Genomic DNA, 10000 nt, shown 5'->3' on the forward strand with positions numbered 1-10000 from the left:
TCTCTCTCTATGTCTGTCTCTCTCTCTATGTCTGTCTCTCTCTCTATGTCTGTCTCTCTCTCTATGTCTGTCTCTCTCTCTATGTCTGTCTCTCTCTCTATGTCTGTCTCTCTCTCTATGTCTGTCTCTCTCTCTATGTCTGTCTCTCTCTCTATGTCTGTCTCTCTCTCTATGTCTGTCTCTCTCTCTATGTCTGTCTCTCTCTCTATGTCTGTCTCTCTCTCTATGTCTGTCTCTCTCTCTATGTCTGTCTCTCTCTCTATGTCTGTCTCTCTCTCTATGTCTGTCTCTCTCTCTGTCTGTCTCTCTCTCTCTGTCTGTCTCTCTCTCTCTGTCTGTCTCTCTCTCTCTGTCTGTCTCTCTCTCTGTCTGTCTCTCTCTCTCTGTCTGTCTCTCTCTCTCTGTCTGTCTCTCTCTCTCTGTCTGTCTCTCTCTCTCTGTCTGTCTCTCTCTCTCTGTCTGTCTCTCTCTCTCTGTCTGTCTCTCTCTCTCTGTCTGTCTCTCTCTCTATGTCTGTCTCTCTCTCTATGTCTGTCTCTCTCTCTATGTCTGTCTCTCTCTCTATGTCTGTCTCTCTCTCTATGTCTGTCTCTCTCTCTATGTCTGTCTCTCTCTCTATGTCTGTCTCTCTCTCTATGTCTGTCTCTCTCTCTATGTCTGTCTCTCTCTCTATGTCTGTCTCTCTCTCTATGTCTGTCTCTCTCTCTATGTCTGTCTCTCTCTCTATGTCTGTCTCTCTCTCTATGTCTGTCTCTCTCTCTATGTCTGTCTCTCTCTCTATGTCTGTCTCTCTCTCTATGTCTGTCTCTCTCTCTATGTCTGTCTCTCTCTCTATGTCTGTCTCTCTCTCTATGTCTGTCTCTCTCTCTATGTCTGTCTCTCTCTCTATGTCTGTCTCTCTCTCTATGTCTGTCTCTCTCTCTATGTCTGTCTCTCTCTCTATGTCTGTCTCTCTCTCTCTGTCTGTCTCTCTCTATGTCTGTCTCTCTCTCTATGTCTGTCTCTCTCTCTATGTCTGTCTCTCTCTCTATGTCTGTCTCTCTCTCTATGTCTGTCTCTCTCTCTATGTCTGTCTCTCTCTCTATGTCTGTCTCTCTCTCTATGTCTGTCTCTCTCTCTATGTCTGTCTCTCTCTCTATGTCTGTCTCTCTCTCTATGTCTGTCTCTCTCTCTATGTCTGTCTCTCTCTCTATGTCTGTCTCTCTCTCTATGTCTGTCTCTCTCTCTCTCTCTCTCTCTCTCTCTCTCTCTCTCTCTCTCTCTCTCTTCATTTTCTTCTGTGTTTGCTTCGGGGTAAAAGTATTTGTGATATTTTTCCTGAACAGAAAAAGGAGAGTTATTGGACACCTGCGACTGTCTTCCTTGTGCCCAGGTGTCCCTCCCGCGCTCGCCGTCCATTCATTCGAGCAAGCACAGATGATCGATGGGCGAGCTGGCGAACATGATTGAGCAAGCAGGAAAGCAAAGGCCATTTAACAAGATGAGAATAGTCCCTACCTCCCTCCCTCCCTCCCTCCCTCCCTCCCTCCCTCCCTCCCTCCCTCGAGAGGGGAAAGGCGAGAGGGAAGGAGGGGGAGAGAGGGAAGGAGGGGAAGAGAGGGAAGGAGGGGGGGAGAGAGAGGAAAGGAGGGGGAGAGAGAGAGGGAAGGAGGGGGAGAGAGAGAGGGAAGGAGGGGGAGAGAGAGAGGGAAGGAGGGGGAGAGAGAGAGGGAAGGAGGGGGAGAGAGAGAGGGAAGGAGGGGGAGAGAGAGAGGGAAGGAGGGGAGGAGAGAGAGGGAAGGAGGGGGGGAGAGAGAGGGAAGGAGGGGGGGGAGAGAGAGGGAAGGAGGGGGGGAGAGAGAGGGAAGGAGGGGGGGAGAGAGAGGGAAGGAGGGGGAGAGAGAGAGGGAAGGAGGGGGAGAGAGAGAGGGAAGGAGGGGAGAGAGAGAGAGGGAAGGAGGAGAGGGAGAGAGAGAGGGAAGGAGGGGGAGAGAGAGAGGGAAGGAGGGGGAGAGAGAGAGGGAAGGAGGGGGGAGAGAGAGGGAAGGAGGGGGAGAGAGAGAGGGAAGGAGGGGGAGAGAGAGAGGGAAGGAGGGGGAGAGAGAGAGGGAAGGAGGGGGAGAGAGAGAGGGAAGGAGGGGGAGAGAGAGAGGGAAGGAGGGGGAGAGAGAGAGGGAAGGAGGGGGAGAGCACAGCACAGAGGGGGAGAGGCGAGAGCGGGGAAGGGGGGGGGGGTACCCAACCATAGCTGTTTGTGACGATGTTCATAACTTGTTCAGGTGTTCCTGTGACGGGTTCACCTGTGTGTTTATAAATGGCTTCGGGGGTTCTCACGTGGTGGCGGCTGACACACTTCTTCAGTTTTGTTGTTTTCGTTACGCCATATTTACTCTGGCAATTCAGCGTCGGTTCCGTGTATACGGGTGACGTCTTGGCCGAACGCGGATGGAAGCTGAATGTAGGTGAATAAACATTGCTGAATCATGCGCATCTCACTCGCACACATGAGCAATGAGTATAATCATACTCATACATATACGTACGAATACTCATTCGTATACTCTAACGTTCAAACACGCTCATACGCAGGTACACGCGCGCGCGCGTACACACACAAACACACAAACACAAACACACAAACACAAACACAAACACAAACACAAACACACACACACACACAAACACACACACAAACACACACACACACACACACACACTCAAACACACACAAACACACAAACACACACACACACACACACACACACACACAAACACACACACACACAAACACACACACACAAACACAAACACACACACAAACACACACAAACACAAACACACACACACAAACACACACACACAAACACACACACACAAACACAAAGACACACACACACAAACACACACACAAACACACATACAGATACATATACGCACACACACAGATACTTATACGCACACACACAGATACTTATACGCACACACACAGATACTTATACGCACACACACAGATACTTATACACACACACACAGATACTTATACGCACACACACAGATACTTATACGCACACACACACAGATACTTATACGCACACACACACAGATACTTATACGCACACACACAGATACTTATACGCACACACAGATACTTATACGCACACACACAGATACTTATACGCACACACACAGATACTTATACGCACACACACAGATACTTATACGCACACACACAGATACTATACGCACACACACAGATACTTATACGCACACACACAGATAACTTATACGCACACACACAGATACTATACGCACACACACAGATACTTATACGCACACACACAGATACTTATACGCACACACACAGATACTTATACGCACACACACAGATACTTATACGCACACACACAGATACTTATACGCACACACACAGATACTTATATGCACACACACAGATACTTATATGCACACACACAGATACTTATACGCACACACACACATACCTATACGCACACACACAGATACTTATACGCACACACACAGATACTTATACGCACACACACAGATACTTATACGCACAACACAGTACTTATACGCACACACACAGATACTTATACGCACACACACAGATACTTATACGCACACACACAGATACTTATACGCACACACACAGATACTTATACGCACACACACAGATACTTATACGCACACACACACAGATACTTATACGCACACACACACAGATACTTATACGCACACACACACAGATACTTATACGCACACACACAGATACTTATACGCACACACACAGATACTTATACGCACACACACAGATACTTATACGCACACACACAGATACTTATACGCACACACACAGATACTTATACGCACACACACAGATACTTAAACGCACACACACACAGATACTTAAACGCACACACACAGATACTTAAACGCACACACACACAGATACTTATACGCACACACACAGATACTTATACGCACACACACACAGATACTTAAACGCACACACACACAGATACTTAAACGCACACACACACAGATACTTAAACGCACACACACACAGATACTTAAACGCACACACACACAGATACTTAAACGCACACACACACAGATACTTATACGCCCACACACACACAGATACTTATACGCCCACACACACACAGATACTTATACGCACACACACAGATACTTATACGCACACACACAGATACTTATACGCACACACACACAGATACTTAAACGCACACACACAGATACTTAAACGCACGCACACACAGATACTTAAACGCACGCACACACAGATACTTAAACGCACGCACACACAGATACTTAAACGCACACACACACAGATACTTAAACGCACACACACACAGATACTTAAACGCACACACACACAGATACTTAAACGCACACACACACAGATACTTAAACGCACACACACACAGATACTTAAACGCACACACACACAGATACTTAAACGCACACACACACAGATACTTATACGCCCACACACACACAGATACTTATACGCCCACACACACACAGATACTTATACGCGCACACACACACAGATACTTAAACGCGCACACACGCACGCACACCTAGACCCGTAACTCAACAACAATCTATTATTATCTCTCCATAGATAATTTTCTACATTGTCGTCATGGGTAGAATTTCAGCCTCAATTAATACTGTGAAAGTGTATATTTAATCTCCTTTGTGACCAGCTGATTTATTCCCTTGGCACTGCTTTGTTTACTAATTGGTCTGACACGTGATCTTCCCGTTTCACGTACAATGAATTAATTACCTAAACAATACGTAATGTAAGCGTTTTGTATGTCTGACAGCTATTTGCGAACGGAACAAAGACACACACACGAAAACTGTGGGAAACAAAAAACAAAAAAAATGGTTCACATAAATAGATATTTTTTTTTTTTTTTTTTTTTTTTTTTTTTTTTTTTTTTTTTTTTTATAGACGAATATGGTTCATGGCCACAGCGCTTTTGAATGGTTTTGATAAAGTATTAGGATGGGAAGTTTATTCTAACATGTTTTTACGTCGTATCTGAACGTCTGGCTGTGATTCGTTTATATATATATATTTTTTTTCAGCAATAACTATATACATAAAATTTATCACAAAAAAGACAATAAAAAAAATCGACGGATTTAAAAAAAAAGGAAATAAATCGTAAAACCCCCTTTCCCCCTCCTTCCCCGACCCCCCCCCCCCCACCCCACCCCACCCCACCCCACCCCGTCTCTTCATGTCTTGCAGAGCCATAAGATAAAATTATCACGAGAAAGATCCAGATTTAGAAGCTATCAATTGCAGAGCGCTACAGGTGGTTGTTGGAGGTAACAGGGGTTGCACGTGGGGAGGGTGGGTGGAGGGGAGGGGGGGGAGGGGTTGGCTGGCGGGTTATAGGGTCCACCCGAAGGCACTGGCATGTCTTGCCCGCACTGATATTCTGACCACTCGCACTTCCTACACTGACACACTATCGGCGACACTGCTCACACTGATACTCCTCCACCAGTGACGCTGCCTACACTGATTCACACTTATATTTCCGGTACTGAGACGCTACATCCGACACTGCGTACACTTACACACTTCCACTCACACTTCTCATACCGATGCCCTTACTCCGACACTGCCCACGCTTATAGTAAGTACGCTGTGGCATTTGGCGACGTGGGTCAGGCAACAGAGCCAGAAATCACGTGTTTGTCTGGCAGCGTGTCAGGCCCTGGGAGGTATCGGTATTGGTGGGGGGAAGGGAGGAGGAGGGGGGGGTAAGGGAGGGGGGAAGATGACGAGGGAAGACGGGTATGGGGCAGTGGGAGGAAGGCATTGGGTATATGCAGGGAGGTGACAGGGAGGAATTTAAGAAGGCTTAGTGATGTCATTAAACATGGTCACCAACGTCAGGCTCTGATACGGCACAGAAAGAAGTGATGTCACAGAGAAATACTTGATGCGACACCTATTCGCAATGTCTCTCTTTTCTTTGCCATATCGTGACATCAGATCAAAACAAAAAAAATAAAAAAATCATCAAAGCTTGGATTATCTCTTCCCCAAACACCAATATATCGAACTCTACGGTCACCCTTCCCGCATTTTGTTAGATTAACATTTTATAAGTCCTTAAGATTCCATTTAGTATGAAGAGTAAAGTCCTGGGAATAGTGTATTTCTTGAATAGATGATTAATCTCTCTTCTTTGGATTGATGAAGAACAGAGTAGATAAAAAAATAAATTAGGAAGACATATGAACAAAAACCAATCATAAGTTTATTAGTGAGGTCAAAGGTCGTATTCAAAATCCAACTGGATTTCATCTTCAGGTAATCTTCGTTAGGAGAATTGAAGGCTTAAGTCCAGAAGAGTTTCGAAATTGTCGTCTCGTATCTCTAATGGACTTGTTTTTACATGTTGATTTTTCTCTTGGATTGACACGATGATGTTGATCGTCTCTCCCTCTTTCGCTCTCGCTCACACACACACACACACGTGCGTGCGTTCGTGTGTGTTTCCTTTTAAATCAACACTAATATTCAAGAACAAATATATATCATTATAAAGAAATTCATGCTAACATTTGAACTCCATTATACGTCCGAGAAGGTTGCACAGAAATAAACTTGGAAAAGAACATTGGAAGACATGGCCGCTCATTTATCATACAGCGGCATGGACTAAATCAGAAAAAGACGAAATGGCGAATACCACAGTTTGAATTTTCCCGATGTAAAAACAACAATATTTTCAGATAGGCTTCGTGCAAAAAAATTCTTCGAAATGTTTCCTTTACTTAGAGAATGCGACTGAGAACTGAATTTGACTGTTGTCTCTCATTTCTCTGGAGGGATAAGCATGAAATCATAGAAAATGGAGACAGGGAGAGATTTAACCCTTTGACACAGCCGTGTGTGTAGACATCATGGTAATGATTTGATAGATTTTATACAAAACTGGTCTCTTGAACATATTTCCATCTCTTCCTTAGTTCTAAACAACTGCGGAAAAAAATATACTACAGCGAAAATGTATCCTCTGTCAACGCCATCTCTTGGCTGTGAATTGCCCTGCTCTTTACTTTTTCGTTTTTTTTTTTAAATCTGGATTGCGCATGTGTTGCCACTCGATATTATTCTGTTACTTATTTATTTCGCATACAGATAAATCAGAATTAGGTTTTATTAATTTTTAATGACTAAGCACATAATTGATAATGTATCTCAAACCTACATTCCTAGGATTACGTTGTTGACTGGCTTACCTCGCTATTCCACAACACTACGAAAACGCACACGGTAACGCGCACACATGTACAATATGTAAGCTATATATCATCTTGTATATACAATAAATACGTGGTACAAATACTCATAACATATATAATACACACACACACACACACACACACACACACACACACACACACACACACACACACACACACACTTATATACACACATATATATTCACGCACACAAATATATACATACATATATACACACACACGCATATGCACACATACACACACATATACATACATATATATATATATATATATATTATATATACATACATACATATATATACATATATACACACACACATGTATTTATGCATATATATTTATATATATATACATATATATTTATATATTTACATATATATTTATATATAAATATATATATTTATATATAAATACATAAATTTATATATAAATATATATATTTATATATAAATACATAAATATATGAATATGTAAATATATATATAATATATATAAATATAAATATGTAAATATATATATATATATATATATATAATCGAGATAGTTGTTAGAGCGCAGGCATTTATATGACTGCCGCGGTATGGAATTGAACTCGGGACCACGAGGGTCGGAGTCCAGTGCTCTAACCACTGGACCATCGCAGCAGTCAAATGTACATATATATCTACAGATATATACGTATAGATGTATAGAATGTGTACAGACAAAGACAGAACCCACAGACGGGTATATTCTTACATTCTATACTTGCCCATTATGATATTGTAGCAAACGCTTGATGATAATCCGCCAATTATTACGACACGAAGATGCAGATCGTACATTTAAACCGTATTAATATAATCCCTTTGTTGAATTTCGTATTGAGTTGATTATAGCCTGGTGTTTTCACTAAATACGTACTTATCGAAAGGGTAGATCTTTCGATAGATAGTTAACGGGAGAATTGAGTCCGTAACTAATTAGATGATGGATTAATGATTAGATCGATGGATTGGTAAAATGGTGCTGAGTAGATAATTATTTTTCGTTCTCCATTGTCTTCTCCATTTTGCTTTCTCATTTCTTCGGTCTCGCGCTCTCTTATCTTGCCTTAATTTTTTATCTCTCTTCTCTCTCTCTCTTTCTTCCTTTCTCTCTTCTCTCTCTCTTTCTTCCTTTCTCTCTTCTCTCTCTCTCTTTCTTCCTTTCTCTCTTCTCTCTCTCTCTCTTTCTTCCTTTCTCTCTTCTCTCTCTCTCTTTCTTCCTTTCTCTCTTCTCTCTCTCTCTTTCTTCCTTTCTCTCTTCTCTCTCTCTTTCTTCCTTTCTCTTTCTCTCTCTCTTTCTTCCTTTCTCTTTCTCTCTCTCTTTCTTCCTTTCTCTTTCTCTCTCTCTTTCTTCCTTTCTCTTTCTCTCTCTCTTTCTTCCTTTCTCTTTCTCTCTCTCTTCCTTTCTCTTTCTCTCTCTCTTTCTTCCTTTCTCTTTCTCTCTCTCTTTCTTCCTTTCTCTTTCTCTCTCTTTCTTCCTTTCTCTTTCTCTCTCTCTTTCTTCCTTTCTCTTTCTCTCTCTTTCTTCCTTTCTCTTTCTCTCTCTCTTTCTTCCTTTCTCTTTCTCTCTCTCTTTCTTCCTTTCTCTTTCTCTCTCTCTTTCTTCCTTTCTCTTTCTCTCTCTCTTTCTTCCTTTCTCTTTCTCTCTCTCTTTCTTCCTTTCTCTTTCTCTCTCTCTTTCTTCCTTTCTCTTTCTCTCTCTCTTTCTTCCTTTCTCTTTCTCTCTCTCTTTCTTCCTTTCTCTTTTTCTCTCTTTCTTCCTTTCTCTTTCTCTCTCTCTTTCTTCCTTTCTCTTTCTCTCTCTCTTTCTTCCTTTCTCTTTCTCTCTCTCTTTCCTCCTTTCTCTTTCTCTCTCACTTTCTTCCTTTCTCTTTCTCTCTCACTTTCTTCCTTTCTCTTTCTCTCTCTCTTTCTTCCTTTCTCTTTCTCTCTCTCTTTCTTCCTTTCTCTTTCTCTCTCTCTTTCTTCCTTTCTCTTTCTCTCTCTCTTTCTTCCTTTCTCTTTCTCTCTCTCTTTCTTCCTTTCTCTTTCTCTCTCTCTTTCTTCCTTTCTCTTCTCTCTCTCTCTTTCTTTCCTTTCTCTTTCTCTCTCTCTTTCTTCCTTTCTCTTTCTCTCTCTCTTTCTTCCTTTCTCTTTCTCTCTCTCTTTCTTCCTTTTCTTTCTCTCTCTCTTTCTTCCTTTTTCTTTCTCTCTCTCTTTCTTCCTTTTTCTTTCTCTCTCTCTTTCTTCCTTTTTCTTTCTCTCTCTCTTTCTTCCTTTCTCATTCTCTCTCTCTTTCTTCCTTTCTCATTCTCTCTCTCTTTCTTCCTTTCTCATTCTCTCTCTCTTTCTTCCTTTCTCTCTTCTCTCTCTCTCTTTCTTCCTTTTTCTTTCTCTCTCTCTTTCTTCCTTTTTCTTTCTCTCTCTCTTTCTTCCTTTCTCATTCTCTCTCTCTTTCTTCCTTTCTCATTCTCTCTCTCTTTCTTCCTTTCTCTTTCTCTCTCTCTTTCTTCCTTTCTCATTCTCTCTCTCTTTCTTCCTTTCTAATTCTCTCTCTCTTTCTTCCTTTCTCTTTGTCTCTCTCTTTCTTCCTTTCTCTTTCTCTCTCTCTTTCTTCCTTTCTCTTTCTCTCTCTCTTTCTTCCTTTCTCTTTCTCTCTCTCTTTCTTCCTT

The sequence above is a fragment of the Penaeus chinensis genome, chromosome 2 (assembly GCF_019202785.1).
Source record: "Penaeus chinensis breed Huanghai No. 1 chromosome 2, ASM1920278v2, whole genome shotgun sequence".
NCBI lineage: Eukaryota > Metazoa > Arthropoda > Malacostraca > Decapoda > Penaeidae > Penaeus > Penaeus chinensis.